This window comes from Cavia porcellus, unplaced genomic scaffold (assembly GCF_034190915.1).
Source record: "Cavia porcellus strain 051 isolate PalLab524CR breed Dunkin Hartley unplaced genomic scaffold, mCavPor4.1 scaffold_1, whole genome shotgun sequence".
Lineage (NCBI taxonomy): Eukaryota > Metazoa > Chordata > Mammalia > Rodentia > Caviidae > Cavia > Cavia porcellus.
The window spans coordinates 236,032,259-236,049,198 of NW_026947484.1; the positions used below are offsets into that span (position 1 = coordinate 236,032,259).

Sequence of the window (16,940 nt, forward strand, 5' to 3'; positions counted from 1 at the left end):
TGGTGGAGGGAAGATTTGGCACCACTGGGTGGATTGGGAAGAAGCAGTCTGGAATCTGCATGAAATACACCCTGTTTGTAAAGGCTGCATAGGTTGGCCATCAATACCCCCTACAGAGACTGAGGACTTAATATAGTGGTCTGAAAACTCAGGAAGAACCCTATACATGGCCTCTGTGTCCACAAGTATAGAGAATGTCTTGCCTGAGACCTCGAGTGGGACTTGGACTCTGAGAAGGACACCTTAAAGGGGACTGTGAGCCCTGAGCCCCGTCAGTCATCAGCAGCAAGTTTAACCAGATCTGTCAGTGATGAATCTGGCAGTGTTGGCATTTCCTGTGAGGGCTAGAAGTTAGGGTGGCTTACCCATTCTCTGGTGGCTAGGACAGTCCAGTGGCTCTGGGGTAAGATCTCAGAGGAATGCCAGGATGAGGCACGCTCTTGCCCAATGCCCTTCTGCTGCATTTGAGGCATGGTCCGGGGTGGGGGGGCCTCAGACAGCTCCAGCTTGTGTTGGTTTACCTGTCTCAGAGTTCCAAGTGTCACTGCTAAAAGATATTTTTTATCTCTTGTTGTTGAAAACATGAAAAGCCATAAAGAAGGTCTCTGTGGGATTTGAGGGCCAAGTTTAGCCTGTTATCTTGGGATCTGGTCTACAGGAGAAGGTATCTGTAATGGCTTCCCATAAGGAGGACAAGGTCCAGGGAATTTTAGGAACTGACATGTCATTTATGTCATAATTTAAGTATCTCTTTATGTTATTAAAATGTCTAATGCCATCTGATTTTTGGAGGATGGCCTGTTTTATTAATTTGTACCTTTTTATTTAGGAGAGAGATCAGCTACGGTGTCTTTTAACGTCAGTTGAATATAGTTAATTATGGCTCGGTAGAGGGCGGAGCCAGGGCAGGCAGATAGGCTGGGAAAGGCCTTGTTGTTTTGTATCATAACCTTTTCTTTCTTTCTTTCTTTCTTTTTTTTTTTTTTGTCTTTTTCCTTTTTATCGGTACTGGGAATCGAACTCACGACTGCCTGCTTGCAAGGCAGGCACTTACGCCGCTGAGCTAAATCCCCAACCCCCATAACCTTTTTTTTGGAAAAGATCTAGTGGTTCTCAGCAAAAAGGAATTTAAAATTACCTCTTAATTTTAGTTGTTAAACATCTAGGAGATTGGTAACAGTACAGTATAATACAGGCAGTAAGCTTAACATAGAACATTAAATGGCTATTAACTATGAGCATTTTAACATTTGAACGCCGAAGAAATTTGTGAAACATCTCTAAGCGTATGTCTGGATCTGAAAGAAAACATTTGTCATGGCTGGAACACAAGAAAAAGGCAGCAGAAATTTTATATTTGAAAGCATGAATATACCGTCAGATCAGGAACAATGAATTGTCTGCTGCGACCTGTTGTTTTTAATCTGTGCTGGTGTTTAGAGCCGCCCTGGCGTGTGGAGCTGTGTTTGTGCTCAGAGCCTAGCAGTTTGTGCTTGGGGGCGGGGCTGGGACTGCTCCGGAGACAGAGAGGCATGCAGCATGCAGGGCAGGGTGGAACACGGAGGATGGGGCGGGGGGAGTGCAGGGCACGCACGTGCAGAGCTGGCCTGGGGCATGAGGGCCCAGAGCAGTTCACACGTATTTTCCCCAACATTGTCTGGGTGCTCCTCTCCCATCCTGGCGGGGAAGCAGGGAGGAAACAGAGGACGCTGAGAAAGCTTTGAAAGGCTGTCCTCAGTGTGGGGAGGGAGGGATCCTGGAGAACAGTGGGAAGGGACACATGCTTAAAACAAAGGCCCAAAGATAGAGAGTTTTTATAAACTTGTCATCAGTGTGATAAGCTATAAATAGGTATGGTTTTTTGGGGGACAGGAAGTGTTCCCTAAGATAAAATCTGGTGTGGGGCCTGGCCCACGGAGTCACAGTCAGGTGAGGCAATGGACCATGGCCTAACCAGGTCAGATCGTCACCTTTACCTCGTAGACCGAACGGTAATCAGTAATTTAGTTCCGAAGCTTGTGATATTTGGCCGTCACCAAAAACACAAGTGGATTTTCTGTGGAATACAGCAACGGCTCTGCTTGTGAGAGCTTAAAGGCTCTAAAGGATGTGAGAGCTCCCTGTGTGGGGCCTGGCCCACTGAGAAAGGCTCTGCCTTGGGCTGCCTAAGGACGTGAGAGCGTCACCCGAGTCCACGTAACAGGAAGAAAACCCGCGTGTGGTCTGGCCCAGTGTCAAGTAATCTCGGAGGTTGCTCCCCTGTGGTAAATGAATTAGACCGGTTTTGTTTGCAAACCATCAGCGACAAGTTTAGCAGCTGCCGAGTGTTGAGAAGTGAGGAATTAATCCAGGATGCAGTCCAGTTCATGAATCGTCAGGGGACTCGGAATGGGGATTTCAGAAGTCACTCACCTGCCGATCCCAGTCACGGCACCATCTGATAGAATTGGATTCCCAATCAGGGAACCATATGATAGAATTTTGGCGCAGCTGAAAAGGTAAGTATGAAATATAGATGACCTTATTTTAAGAATGTGGGAGAGACTCCCCCGACCCTCTGGGGTCTAGCATTGTGTCCGGGGGCTGGCATTCTCTCCGGCAGACACGTGGTGTGGGGGCATACGCATAGCTTAGGCTTGGGGTGGTGCCTAAGGGGCATTAGTGATGCACAGCCAGCCCATTGGTATTCATTTCAAGCCACAGGTAAATTCCTAGGGGCGGGGAAGATAGAGCCCTTGGTTGCACCTCCAAGGCTTTACCGGCTACAGTGTCCCAACTGGGGTAAAATCTTTTCAGTGATCATCTGTGTAGACAATTTGAAGGACTCCGCAGAAGAGCTTCTGAGAGTGAGTTTACATGGTTGCAGGTTATGTGCTTAATAGAAACATTGTATTTTTATTTACTAAGAAAAACTACTAGAAATTGAAAAATCTATTTAAAATAACATCCAAAACCATGAAATATTTAAAAATATATTGAATGTATAAGAATTCTATAGTAAAAATTGTGATAAAACATTGTTGAAAGATCACCTAAGTTAATGGTAACATCACAGATAATAATTAATAATGTGATAGTGTTCTTCCAAATTGTTGCAAATTGAATTTCTTTCTTTCTTTTTTTTTTGTCTTTTTCGTTTTTATTGGTACCAGGGATCGAATTCACGACTGCCTGCTTGCAAGGCAGGCGCTTATGCTGCTAAGCTAAATCCCCAGCCCCTGCAGACTGAATTTAATCCAAATTCTGTTGACCTTTCTCATAGAAATCAATGACTACAAGATTTACATGGATACATGAACTAGAAAAGCCAAAACAATTTTTCTAAAAAAATTAGAGGACCTAGGCTATCTGATTTGCCATATTGGTCAAGACAGTATAGCCACAGGCTGAAAACAGGGATTTAGTGATATAAATGGATCTGAATAAAGTCTGGAAGTTACACACGTGATCAGTACATTTTTAATAAAAGTGCTGAGATAACTCAGATAGTCTTGAACAAATGATGTTGGAATAATCAGATGTCTGTATGGAAAGAAAATCTTAATCTCATTCAGATATAAAAATGAACCTGAAATGGGTCTGCCTGGAAATGTCTAGGAGGAAATGTAGACCTCCTGACCTTGGTTCCTCCTGACCTTGGGCGGGTAGAGACTTGAGTGGCAGAGTCCACACCCACTTCCCAGCTCCCAGCCCCAGAGCCTTGGGACCTGGGCACGGCCCTAGGGAACAGGGACTGCACCTTCTTCTCAGGGAGACAGGAAAGTTTGAAACGGGAGTCAAGTCGGGTAGCCGTCTTGAGAATTCATGCTATGCTTCATAATCATAGCTAATACATCCTGAGGCACACTGTGTGTCTGTCACCTTGTGCCCTTTACCCTAAGAAGTCCCGCATGCCCATCCCAAGGTGTCAGAGAGAATGCGGGGCTGGGGCTGAACCCCGAGTAACAATGACCGGTGAAGAGGCGGGGTGATGCCTTCCCTCTTCCCTCCTGGTGGCTGTGACCCTGACTCACTGAAGCTCACACCTTGCTGGCAGAGTGAGGTGGGTTCGTGAACAACAGTCTAGGAATCCAAGCAGCCAAATTGATAAATTCGGGATTTAATTAGCTGAGCTCAGGACCACTCATCTACAGACACCCCTGATTCAGAGTCCAAACAAGTGGTCCCGAACTGGAAAGTTACAGTTTTTAAAAGAGAGAATCACAAAAGACATCCTGTTGGAAACAGTTTAGCTGGAATCTTTCATTAATTTTCAGTTGACGCCTGTATCCTGCTTCTTTTGTTGAGCAGGTTAATTTTTCTCCTGCAGGTACAGCTCATTCTGCTTTTCTCATGGGACTTGTACCCTGAGTAATTTTTTCATTTTTCTGGGTCAAATATAGGCACTAGTTAGATGCTCAAGATGGCATCAGTTATGCCAAGCCACAACACAGAGCAGCAGGGTGGATCCCCTGGGTTCTCCCCACATGGGACCCTCGGGGCATCCTGAGGAGTGAGGGGACCCCATATCAGTGGGTCCCCAAGTCCTCTGGCGGGCAGGGCATCCCACGGGTATGGAGCTTTCTACTTTTGGCACCGGGGATCGAACTCATGCCCTTGGGCTTGCCAAGCAGGTGCTTATGTCACAGGGCTAAATGCCCAGCCCCAGAGGAACTGTTAAGAGTGCTCATTCTTTGTGGTCTCTTCATGAAGGAAATACTCATTTCAGAAAGGGTATAAGGCCGAAGGAAAGCAGCCAGCTGTCCCGAGTCACCTCCTCCCCTGCTAGACAGCCGGTGCGCACAGCTGGTGTCTGCGCCCGGCCTGCTGGTCTCCAGAGGGCGTGATCTGTGGGGCTGTGCTGCAGACCGTTGTCCCCTGCATCGCAGGGTCGTGTGTGTATTTCTGTTTCTCCAAACACAGTGCTGTGCGCAGGGAACGAGCACAGCTGCCCACATCTGCTGGGGCAGGGGAGGCGGCTCTGAGATGGGTAAACTCCGTATCAACAAGAAGCCAGGGCTGTAAATTTAAGGAAAGGAAGATGTTTTGTTGGACACTATTGGAAGCGGGGAAAAGGAGGAGAAAGATAGCTACCCCGACAAGCAGCCCTTTCTGTTAGTGTGGCAGAGAGCCTCGCCCCGGAGCACGAGCACGGCACAACCTGATGGGCTGTTTGGGCCCTAAGACCCTTAATGTGGGTGTCTGTAGTCTAAGTGTAGATCCCTACCTGGACCTGACGTGGCCGTCAAGGTCTTATCTCTAAAACTGATGGAGCCCTTACTTACACAAGGCAAAGTTAGCCTTTAAGGAAAAGGGCTGGTGCAGTAACACAGTGGCCCTAGAGTAGAGTGTTGTAGGGTGTGTGTGTTTATATACTAAATAAAGCGTTTCTTTTAAGTGGCTGCCCCTTGTCCCCCCTGTGTTTTAGGGGAGGTGGGTGAGGAGGGGCTCCCTCCCTGCTGCCTCTGCTTTTATCTTCTTAACCAATCGCTTCCCCAGTGAAGCTTTAACTCTTCCCAGTCGGGATCAGCCACAAAGCCCAAGAGGCCTCTCCCTGATACACCCTACGATGAAAACCAGGGTGTGTGACTGCTGGGGTGCACCATCAGGAAGGCTCCGGGGTGAGTGGGGTTAAGCTAGAGTTAGCGGGAAGGGCAGAAGATGGTTAGGTTGGGGATGCATTTCAAGTGGGGTGCCGGGGACACAGGGTATGTTCGCCTGGTTCATCTGAGGCAGAGATGACCGTGTAATTCTCACGCTCTTCCCTCTTTTCTCCCCCCACTAGTCATGATGCTAGGTGTTTGCCGAGTACTGGGAACTCAGTGATCACTAGGCAGATTTTCCCTGCCTCGGTGGAGCTTATGCTATAAAGGACAGAGATCTATTTTACTTGAAAGCAAACATTTAAAAACATTAAAAATAGTACCACAAACATGGGTTTAGTGGAACAGAATACAGAAGTCATGTGCATTAGAAGAGGAAATGAGGGGCTGCCCCCAGTTATGCTGGCCCAACTTTGAGGACCCCCGAAGCGTGGTTGTGAGCAGTTACTGAGATCAGAGGTGCCGTGGGATTGGCTCAAGCAGATAGTTTACCTCAGGAATCATGGGGGTATTTAGAGAAGTTCACGGGGCCTAAAGGATACCGAACCTTGAATGCTAGAATGAGGATTTTCAGCTTTTGGACAGCTGACAGCTATGGAGATGACTTCAGCAAGAGATAGCACTTGCAAAAAATATAATTTTGGAAGATTAATATGTAACTAGGGTGGCTTAGCAGGACTGAGAGGAGCTAGGGAGACACATCTGTTTCCACTGCTGTGGGAAGATGGGTTTGGGCCAGATTGAGGCAGGTCCGAGAGCCCGGAGACACTACCTGGAAGACCAGGTCGGCTCGGTAATCCGCCATTGGCTCTCAGAAAGGGGTCCAGGCGACCTGGGGACAGTGGCCCTGGTGCAGGCTTTCAGCCAAGGCTCGCTGAGGTCCTCTGCTGAGTTGGGTGCTGTCCCAGCTGGCAGGACTGGGACCTCTGGTTGGAGCTGGTTAAGTTCCCTCCTAGCTGTTTAATTCCAGTGTCTGGACCTCTGGTTTGATAGTTTTGTTGTTGTTATTGTGGTACTAGGGATTGATGCCAGAGCCTCCACGCTGAGCCAGATCCCAGCCGTTTTAAAATTTTCTGTTGAGACAGAGTCTTGCTAAGCTGCTGAATTGCCAGACGGGGCTCAAATGTGTGATCTTTCCACCTCAGTCTCCCAGAATTTTGAAATTATAGGCATGCGCCACTGACTACGGTGGGTGGCTGGTGTCACTGTATTTAGAGTTGCCCAGCTGGACGCCCCAAGTGACGTGAAGGTGCTCCCTGCAGAGCGAGGGTGAGGGGAGCACCAGTAGTTTAGTGGTGCCAAGGATCCCAGCACTCAGGAAGCTGAGGCAGGAGGATGGCTATTATAAGTTTGAGGCCAGCCTGGGCTACAGAGTGAGCCTAAGGTCAACCTGAACTGCATAGCGAGACCCTGTCTCAAAACAACAACAACAAAAAAAACAAAACAAAACGGAATTGAAAATTCAGGGAACTGAGTTAAGTGCAGGAGACATGAAAGCATTAACAGAGAAAATCACAGTGGACGTAGCCTTGAATGTGTGGAAGGTCAGAGAAGAAAGTTATGAGGAGACGTAACTGAGGACCTGGGTAAACCAAGGATCAAAAGATTGTTAAAAATTGAGACAGAATAAGTGGGCAAATCCTGCAGGTGGTGACAGAGGGAGGTGAAAGCTGCCAGTTGCAGGCAGGTGTGGTGTAAGGGCCGAGGCGGCTGGCAGCCTCAGCTTTGTTTCAGTGTTTGTTACACCACCTTGCTTGGTGGCTGGTGGCTGGATACAGGAGAGTTGCTGAGGGGAATTCTGCTGTGAGTGCAGCTGCACTGCTTAGAGGTAGGAACGAGCCAGCAGCCTGAGCCCTGCTCCTGGGGGAATCTCCTGACTCTGCAGTTTATCACCGTTCACCTTTTCTTCAGTTAGTATCGTCACTGAGCCAGGTGTGGTGCTGCGTACCTATTATCCTGAGTTCCTAGGTTCCTGGGTTTGGGGTGCCGGCATCTCCTAGAGGGGGTTTCTAGGTTCAATCTGTCTTGAGCAAAGAATTGGATAAGACAAGCCCAAGTGGTAGCAAAGTTTTAATAAAGGCGGGAAGAAAAACAGGGTTTGGAGAGCGAGTTTGGGTCAAGTAAAAGTAAGAAAAATACACCCTACAGCATGAGCAGCTCCGTGCCAGGGCAGACGGTGGCGGAAGCCCGGGGCGGGCTGTCCTTTTCGTATCGCCCACTCCTCAGGAGACCTCGGGGCTAGGCCACCCCTGAGGTCACAGGTTTGCTCAAGATCCTGTGGGAAATCCGCACGCGGAGCTTTGGGACCTGTTCTGTGCCTGTGTCCTGTCCTGGTGATTGACAGGCCTCCCCTGCTTTTCCAGCCACTTGGCACACCCTAATCTCTTGTCACATTCCCCCCAGGAGACACGTACCCCCAGAATTCTTTATGGGGTGCTGGTAGAGTAGAGGTCTGTGTCTTCTGTGCTTCCTCCAGCTGGCAGGAGCTGAGGGCCCTACCCATTGGGGATTCCTCGCTTTCCGGCTACCTTGGGGTGCTGTGGCCTGTGGGCTGGCTTGAACAGGGAAGAAAAAAATCCTGTCAGAAGACACTGAGAATGAAAAAGAGCTAGAGACTGCTGAGCTGCCTGTTCAGTGGGAGAGAGAAAGAACTTTATTACTACAGACCCAAAAGCTTTGAGGAGCAGGTCAGATTCCCATGCTTCTTGGGGAGACAAAGCACAGCAAAGAGGAAGATTAGATAAATTACTGAGAACCTGGGAGCCGTGGACTTAGGAAGAGCGTCCACACCGTGGGTCTAACTGAGAACGGGAGCCTCAACCATGGTGCCCGTTTAAGCTGGTGAATTAGGGTCATCAGTGACTGCTCCCAGAGCCACATGGAAGCTGTGCTTTCTGAAGAGGAGCCTCAGGTCTCCCAGGGATTCTCAGGAGTGGCTCTCTCTTTAGTCCTGGGACACTTGCTGGTGTAGGGATTTTTTTTTTTTTTTTTTTTTTTTTTTGTCTTTTTTGAGAGGGGGTCTCGCTATGCAGTTCAGGCTGGCCTTGAGCTCACTTTGTAGCCCAGGCTGGTCTTGAACTCGCAACAATCCTTCTGCCTCAGCCTCCCGAGTGCTGGGGTTACAGACGTGAGCCACCACACCCGACTCTCCTGATGTAGGGCTTTTATATCTTGTCACTGTGTCTCTTGAGGGAGGACTGCCATGGCTCATTGGGAACTGGGGATCAGACTGAGGTCTTGAGGAGCCGGAGGCCTGCCCTTCTTGCTTGTCAGCTTTTTGATTTCCCAAAGAGACTTCAGACAGGTCTCGGATCCCTTGCAATAATGACAGCAGCTGCTTGGAAGGATGGGCGACTTCTGAGAGTCGCAGGATTTCCTGCTGTGTTTGTGGATGACTGCGCATTCCTTAGCAAGCTGCTCCTTTCCAGATTGTTGCATGGCTGTGTGGCACCAGAAAGGCATGTTTGCGTCTCTATAGATGTTTAAGTTTTTGCCTTTTTCTAATATCAGTGTCCAAGTAAGAGCGATTAGCTCTGCCTTTTGGGGCAGAGGTACCTGGGGGAAGTTGGGCTGTTGCGAACTGACAGCTGCGTAACTTGTCTTTGGATGTCCTTGGACAAAGCCGCTTCCCCTGTGGTGAATCGTACCCCTGAGCGTCTTGGAGGGGAGGTCCCTGATGCCTTGCCTGGTTGTGTAGGTCTGGGAGACCATTTGCCCATCAGAGTGGCCAACTCCTGGGCCTGTGGACCTCGGAACTTCCCGGTGTTTGACAGCGTGGCCTGGTACACAGCCAACTGTTAACCGCGAGTCTGTCTGAACTGATAAGAAGTGAGGGCTTCTAGTTTCTGTCCTAAAGTTAGTGTCACAGCTTCCTTTAAGTGCAAATGGTGGCAAAGTTTTATTAAAGGCAGGAAAAGAAGTACACCCCATGGCGGCAGCAGCGAACCTAAGGCACCTGTTACAGTGTTTTCTTCTCAGACAAAAGATGATAACGCAGAGTTGTTTTTTTTCTAAACTAAAACCTCAGCACTCAGATTTAATTGCAGTGTTGGTACTTTGTGGTGAATAAGTGGCTTTCGGTTGCAGTGTGGCACTCGGTCTCTAGAAGTTTCCGCGGTTGCAGTGTGGCACTCGGTCTCTAGAAGGTTCCGCGTCACTGCCCTACAGCATCAGGGTGAGCCACCATGCAAGAGAGAACTCAGCTAAAACTCATTGTGGGCTGCACTTCTGGGTCAGCCACTCCTCGGCTGACGTCAGGGTTAGGCCTCCTTGGTCTCCGAGATCTCCCCAGCAGACTACAGGCAGGGACTTGGGTTGTTCTGTGCCTTCATCCTGGGATTTTATAATTAGCAGGACACACCCACTCCTCCGCAGCTTTTTTTTTAATGTAAATTGTTACCATGCCTTGCCTTATTTGTTTATTTATTCTGGGACCTGGGACAAATTCTCCACCTTGCGCTTGCCAGGCAGGCACTTACACCACTGAACTAAATCCGGAGTCCCTCCAGCCAGCTTTGACACACCCCAGTTTCCTGTCTCACCAGGATTCTTGGGAGGCTGAGGCAGGAGGATCACAAGTTCAAGCCCATCTGGGCAACTTACTGAGACTCTGTTTCCCAAAAAAATAAAGGCTAGCCTCAGGGCAAAGGCCGAGAGCTCATTCCCCAGTTCTGAAAAAAAAAGTATTGGTTATCAGTTAGTCCAATTGAATTTCCTTTGTCACCAGATTGTACATATGAAGACACATGTAACGACAAGCTTTTCTCCCTCCCTGAAAGCTTTGCTCACTTATTCTCCTGCTCTTCAGACAGTGTGTTCTTCCTCTGTTTTCTATAGCTTCTGTACCTCCCACTAGATTTAAGACCCTTAAGGTCATTTCTTTTCTTTTTTTTTTTTTTTTTGAACCAGGAATCAAACTCAAGACCTCATACTTGCCAGGCAGGTGCTGTACCGCTGTGCTACATCCCTGGCCCCTTGAGGTCATTCTTAATCTCCAGTACCCATCATGTGTCCTGCCACCCTGCTGGAGAACTCAGTAGTATTGAATCACCCGCTTTGTTTTTTATAGGAACATCAAAGGGAGTCTTTTTAACAGGGCAGCACAGGGGTTTCAGTATATAGGAGAGAGCTCTCCTAGACCTAAACCCAAAATTGACTGCTTTTTGAGAAAGGCCCAGTGGTCATGGTGGTACAGGTCTGTAAACCCAGCATTTAGGAGGCTGAGGCGGGAGGGTCACCTTGAGTTTGAGGTTTAGCCTAGCCCACAAAATGAGATCCATCAAGGCCAGCCTGAATTAGAGCAAACCCTGTCTCTAAAAACCTAAAAAGGAAGAAAGAAAAGAAGTTCCAAACATGCCAAAGGTGCCTTAAAGTGGATTCCATAAGTAGACTTGAACTTAATTGACCCAGAGAAAGAGACCAAGGTGTTAAATAGCGAGGTCACATCAAAGAAGGCGTCGGGTGCTTTCTGTATCTTATTGAAATGACGAGAACAGAGCAGGCTCTTTGGGTTGCTTGTGTGCTGCTTTGTCATGGGGGAACAGATGCTTCTGGGAGGCTGGTGAAAGCTGTGGACTTGCTCCCCTGGAAGGGCAGCGGGTGATTTCCCCCTGGTCGTAGGGCTTCATCGATTGTCCCCAAATCTAATCCCTAACCTCCCATGTTCAGTGCCTAGATTAATGTGTGATGCTAAAACAGAGGTAGCTTATCTCCTCCTCCTCGCCTGTACTGCTGAGACTGGGGCCTTCTTCGTGGGTGCATTTATCAAGCCCGGGTCTTCAGTGTAGCGCCTTTCTCAGCCCACGAGGTCTACAGATGATGCGAGGATAAACTCACCAGTTCACAGCCTTGCTGCAGAACTCAGAGTTCTACAAAGCAAAAGCTTAAGAAAAAGCTTAGTCACAGGTGCCAGAGGCATCTCTGAAGCCAGGCTTCTCCGCCTCGGCTCTGTGGCATTTGGGCCAGGTAACGCTGGGTCGAATGTGCCGTGCTGCGTGTAGCACCCCACCCGCCAGTGCCAGTCCTGGAGGCCGCGTCTACACACAGACGTGTGGCCCAGCGGGCCTGGCAGCGGGCAGATCGCCTCTCCCTCTGGCTGCCGCGTCTGGAGGAATGTCGCAGCGTGGAAGGAGCTGTCCTCCTTTCTGCCGTCACCGTTCCTGCAGCTCACTCAGCTTTCCCTGCAGGACCCTGGCCTCTGGTACTGCACATGCTGCATCCTGGTGGGGAGCTCCCCCAGAGGCATCGTGGGGACACAGATGTACCTTGCGTTGTGGGGTCCCACTGAAGAGCCACGTGTCTGGGCCTGAGTGTTCTCTGCCCAGGGCGCTTTCCTCTGATCTTCCGTGTGTCACTCGTATCTCAGTTTAAATGACCCTCCTTCCCTTAGAGCGGCGCTAATGCCGCTGCAGGCAGCGCTGGCCGTGTATGGCAAGCCCAGACTGACCTGCAGGTTTGTGGGCCGGCAGGGGCTTCGCGGGGCCCGCTGGACTCGGGTGCATTTGGCCCCAAGCCGTATCTTGCGTTTGTTTCATCCATACCGGGCTCTCATCCTGTGGTTCCAGTCAGCTTTTGATGATACTGTTCTTGTGGCTGCAGGACCCCAGAGGAGAGGCCCGCTTTGCGAGGGTGTTTCAGAAATCTGCTCCTTTCCTGTGTGCTAGCATGTTTGGCCAAAGCAAGTTGCATGACCAGAGACAAAAGAGCACACCCGCTCCGGGAGGTGACAGCAGGAGCGTGGCTGTGATCCCCGCTGCAGGGGTGAGGCGCTGCCCGGTCTGAGCTGCTGCCCAGTGACTTCCTGTCATTTTTATGTTTTATGAGATCCCGTGCATGCTCCTCAGGTTGAGTCAGTTATCACTGGAGCGACTGATTCCTGTTTAAGTTCCTGGAACAGGCTGCTACTTGTTTAAGCTCTCGGGCGCGGGTATGTTTTCTGCCTTGTTCTCTGCTGAACGCTGAGCTTGGCACCGGTTCAGTAAATTGTGAGTGCACGCTGAATCAGTGAAAGAATGAATGAGTGAAGGGATGAATGGGTGGCTCTGTTGGGGCAGGGTGCTGGGCTGAGTCTTGACATAGTATGAGGTAAACATGTCCTGGAGAATAAGAACCAGGTGTTGTGCTAAGTGCTGGCCAAGGGTAAAGCCACAGAGCTGCCACAACGTGCAGCCCTCTGTGGGCAGGCGGGCAGGAGCTGGTGGCCTTCCGAGGGCAGGGGAGAGAACCTCTGTGGCTGCAGTGAAGGCGGCTTGCGGCAGCAGGAGCCTCCTCTGTGCCTGCGCTGAGTGTGGCCCCCGGAGGCAGGGACCCCGCCTGCATAGCCCCTGGCTTCTGGGGGAGGCAGGCTGGCGGCCTTTGGGGTGCCTGTTCCCCTGCCCTTCCAGTCTTGCAAGCTCCCAGGAGACTCTTTTTCCAAAACATCTCAGTAGGTTTTAATGAGCAGAGGCTCCAGTGTGGCCTTCCTGTAGCAGCAGAGCATCACAGGTCTCCATGGGCAGCCATGTGGATGCCAGGATCCCTAGCGGCCCCCTCTCTCTCTCTGCTTCTGGAATGTTCTGGAACTTTCAAGAGTGGAATGCCCCAGTGGGGAGAGATTGGCCTGGGCCAGAGAGCCATTGACCACCTCCAGTGATGACTTCTATTTTTTTGTTTTTTGGTTTTTTGGGGGATTTTTTTGGTGGTGGTGGTGGAGGTGGAACCCAGGGCTCCTGCAGGGCAGCATTCTACCACTGAGCTGTGTCCTGACCCAAGTTCTATTTTAAAGACTTAGAGCAGCCTGTCTCCCTAGAGGCTGGAAGTGTTCAGGACACTGTGATGCCCGGAATTTCTAGAGGAAAGGCTTTCCCAAGGAATATTCCCACTCCTGCCAGTTCAGAGGGCTATTATAAACTTCAGGCTGTGTGGGCTGTAAAGTTTCCGTCTGTCTGTGTACCTGTTGGGAGACTCACTCATTTGATTCATTAATATTTTAAATGGTGTTTTTTTTTTTAAAGTGACAATTCTTTTGAAGTAAGTCATTTCCAGAAAATGACATCATAAGAATTAAGAAAACTTTTATACACAAAGAGACTTTCCCTGCGTGTGGTGGTACATGCCTGTAATCTCAGCACTTGGGAGGCTGAGGCAGGAGGATCGCTGTGAGTTTGAGGCTCATGGTGTGGGGTGCAAAGCTGTCAGAGTGGGGGCTCCAGAGCAGGGCTCACCAAGAGTAGGTGGCTGCAGGGAGGTAGCCCTGCCAGGGAAGAGGAGTTTGGAAGAGGAAGGTCCCTCTCCTCCCAGAAATCCACTCCAGTGGCACTCGGGCCCATGAAGAAACCGTTTGCCATGCTGACGGAGAGACCATTTCAGATTCTCACTGGGGTTCACGTTTTCCCTGGAGGCTGAATGTTTCCCTCAGTCTCTAGTTCTTAAACTATAATGAGAAGCAGTTGGAAGGAAGTGTTTTAGAGGGGTGACCGCGCCCTGCCCGCCCACCTTCCTGTCCTTCCCGGAGGCCTGGCCTGGTCCCCACCATGCAGTGGCTCCTGGGGCTCATAGCGGTCACCAGTCCGAGGGGCCCGTGTGCAGCCAGTATCGGAAGCAGCCCTCAGAGGAGCCTGGGTGACTGTGACCAGCTCCCATACCTCCTGTTAATCATCACCCAGGGGTCCTTGTCGAGCGCCCCTGGGGCTCAGCGCGGGAACATTCTTCTGGGCATGGTGGCGGCTGCGGGTCCTTTGGGTGCCACCCATCAGGCCTGAAGAAACATGAAAGCTGCTTGTTCATCAGGAGAAGGAGGTGTGTTGTAACCAGGAGAACTCAGAAAATTAACACTGGAACCTACTATGTAACCATCTATTAAATCATTATGTTAAAAAAATCTAAAATTGACCTCCCCACATTTTTCAGTGACCCCAGAATCCAAGCTTCACTTCTGGTAGAGCTAGAAATTAAGAAATTCTTCAAGTTAGACATAGCATGCCTGTAATGTCAGTTATTTGGGAGGCTGAAGCAAGGGAATCACAGGTTTGAGGCCAGTTTGGTGATATAGGTATGATACAGGACCTGCAAATAATATAAGGGAAATATTATAACTCCTGATTGGATAGATGTCTGATATGCTGAGTTCCTGTTCCCCAAAACTGAAAAATGAATTTTAAGGAACCACAGAGGTCAAGAGTGGGAAATATTTATTGAGAGAAAGACAGCCTCTAAGAGAGCCAGAAGGGGACCTGGACAGTGGCTTGACCATGAGTCCAATTCTCAAAGGACATTTTGTAGAGCAAAATCACAAGGCGGGTACAAAATCCAGAGGTGGGTATGAGTGGGACAAAACTGTGATCGACCAATAAGGTCCCAAGTGTGGTTGCTTAGGTAATATTGACCCAATGGGAAGCGAGCAGGTGGGCGTGGGGAGAACAAGGACCTCTCCTGGAAGGCGTGGGTCAGGTCCCCACTCAGGTGACGGATGCCCTCAGGTGATGGATGCCCTTACTGCTTACCCCTGGGGCAGTGGGTGGGGTCACTTCATCTCCACCTTGAGACCTGGCCTCCAGGGAACACACCCCCACCCACAGTTGTAAGGTGTTCTCATCCTCTGTGCTAACTCTTTGAAGGCCCCAGCTCTGTCTGGCTGCTTGTAATATTTTGGGGGTGCACCAGCAATTGAACTCAGAACCTTGTTCTTGCCAGGCACGGCTTGTGATGCTGAGCTATTTTCCCAGCCCCTGCCAATAAAATTTCTACCTAACTTAGCTGTCTGTAATATGGACACCTTAGGCCCTGTTTAAAACTAAAATTTTAAAAAGGACAGGGATATAGCTTAGCACTGGAGCACTTGCCTAGTGTGTGTGAGGCTCTGTGTTTAATCCCCCGTATAGGAGACTCAATTCATTTGCAAGGCCTGGTTGTAACTCATGTTGGTTATAAAAGTTTTTTCCATAAGAAATGCCTGTAGTGCTTTCTGAACCTCCCAAAGCACCCGGTAACTAACCTTTTCATAATAAAAAGGGGTTGTATAATATGCATAATTGACCAGAAATGCCAGTAATTTTCTTAATGTATTCACCAAAAAGCTATAAAATGTGTCTAGTTTATCAGAATCATCAGTTTCACACCTGTCTCACCATTCAAGTTGACATCTCTGGCTTGCAGGAAGGGAGGAAGCAGAGTCCCCTTCTATAAGAACATCGGGAATCCGGCTCTCTGCTGCCCTTTATCTCTTTGGGAGAGTCTGTGGCCCACTGGGACCTGCTTCTGGTTCACTTGGTCTCAACCTTTTCAGAACTAAAAACTGGTCTAGGGTTGTCTATTTTTAGCTTTTCTTTAACTTCGATCTGTAGTGATGTGACACTGAGCAAGTCGTTAAGGAAGTCAGTGACCGTGACTTACTAACTTAGTAACACCTGGAGCCACCCCAGTGTTCTTACACGGCATGCACGAGTCTTTCTCTGGGAAGCTGCCGAGATGGTGATGATCACTCACATGAATGGCACTCTCAAGTTTCCCCACAATGTGCTGCTTTTTTATTGTGATCGCTTTCTTTACCTTCACGTCCTTCCTTGGCTTTTTTTCCAGTCTTTCTGGGGCTATTTTGATAGCTGTAATCACAGTGATTACATAAAGCACTGACTTAAATCCCGTCCACACACGCGCCCCGGCTCAGACTGATGCTTCTGTCCGCTTCCCCATGCTTTTCTGGCATCGCGAGTCTTTGTTTACACACAAGTGGCCAGGTTTTGAGTTGGATCTCGAGACTTTGGTTGTAAGTTAAACCTAAAATTGCATCTGTAAATCACATTGTCTTTATAAAAGTGAGGCCGGTCATAACTCGAGGGTCCTGTGTACCTGGAAAAACGTTCTCGGCTCTCCTTCCCTTCTGCCCCTCAACTCCTGTCTTACATGCAGAGGCTGACAGGAGGCATCGGTCCTCCCTGGGCAGGCTCTTGGGAACCAGGTGGGCAGGTGTGGAGCTGGCACCAGGGGAGCAGGAGGGGCCCAGCAGGAGACAGACCCTGCCCGGAGCAAGCTCAGAGGCCAGGGGATGCGGTCCAGCCATCGTGGGGTCCAACTGGCTCCAAAGAGTCAGCGTAGCGGCCAATCATAGCATCTGAGAGCACCCAGAAGGTGCAGGCTCAGTAAATGCTGACTGAACAAACGACCGGGTAAATGGGTGGCAGAGGCCTGCTCCCTCCTGACCCACAGGAGGAGGGGTTGGGCCACACTGTGCAGCCTCCCCGGAGCCAGGCTACACACACACACACACACACACACACACACACACACTCACACACACACACACACACACACACACTTTCTCTCTCTCTCTCTCTCTCTCTCACACACACACACACACACACACACTCACTCACACTCACACAC

The 16,940-nt window shown here is 49.7% G+C and overlaps 1 protein-coding gene across 3 annotated transcripts in view; it reads left to right on the top strand.

Annotated features, from left to right (window-relative positions):
* Window positions 1–16,940, top strand: part of Adcy3 (adenylate cyclase 3) — an 82,609-nt gene that overhangs the window by 31,144 nt on the left and 34,525 nt on the right. The gene's annotated exons all lie outside the window — the stretch shown is intronic.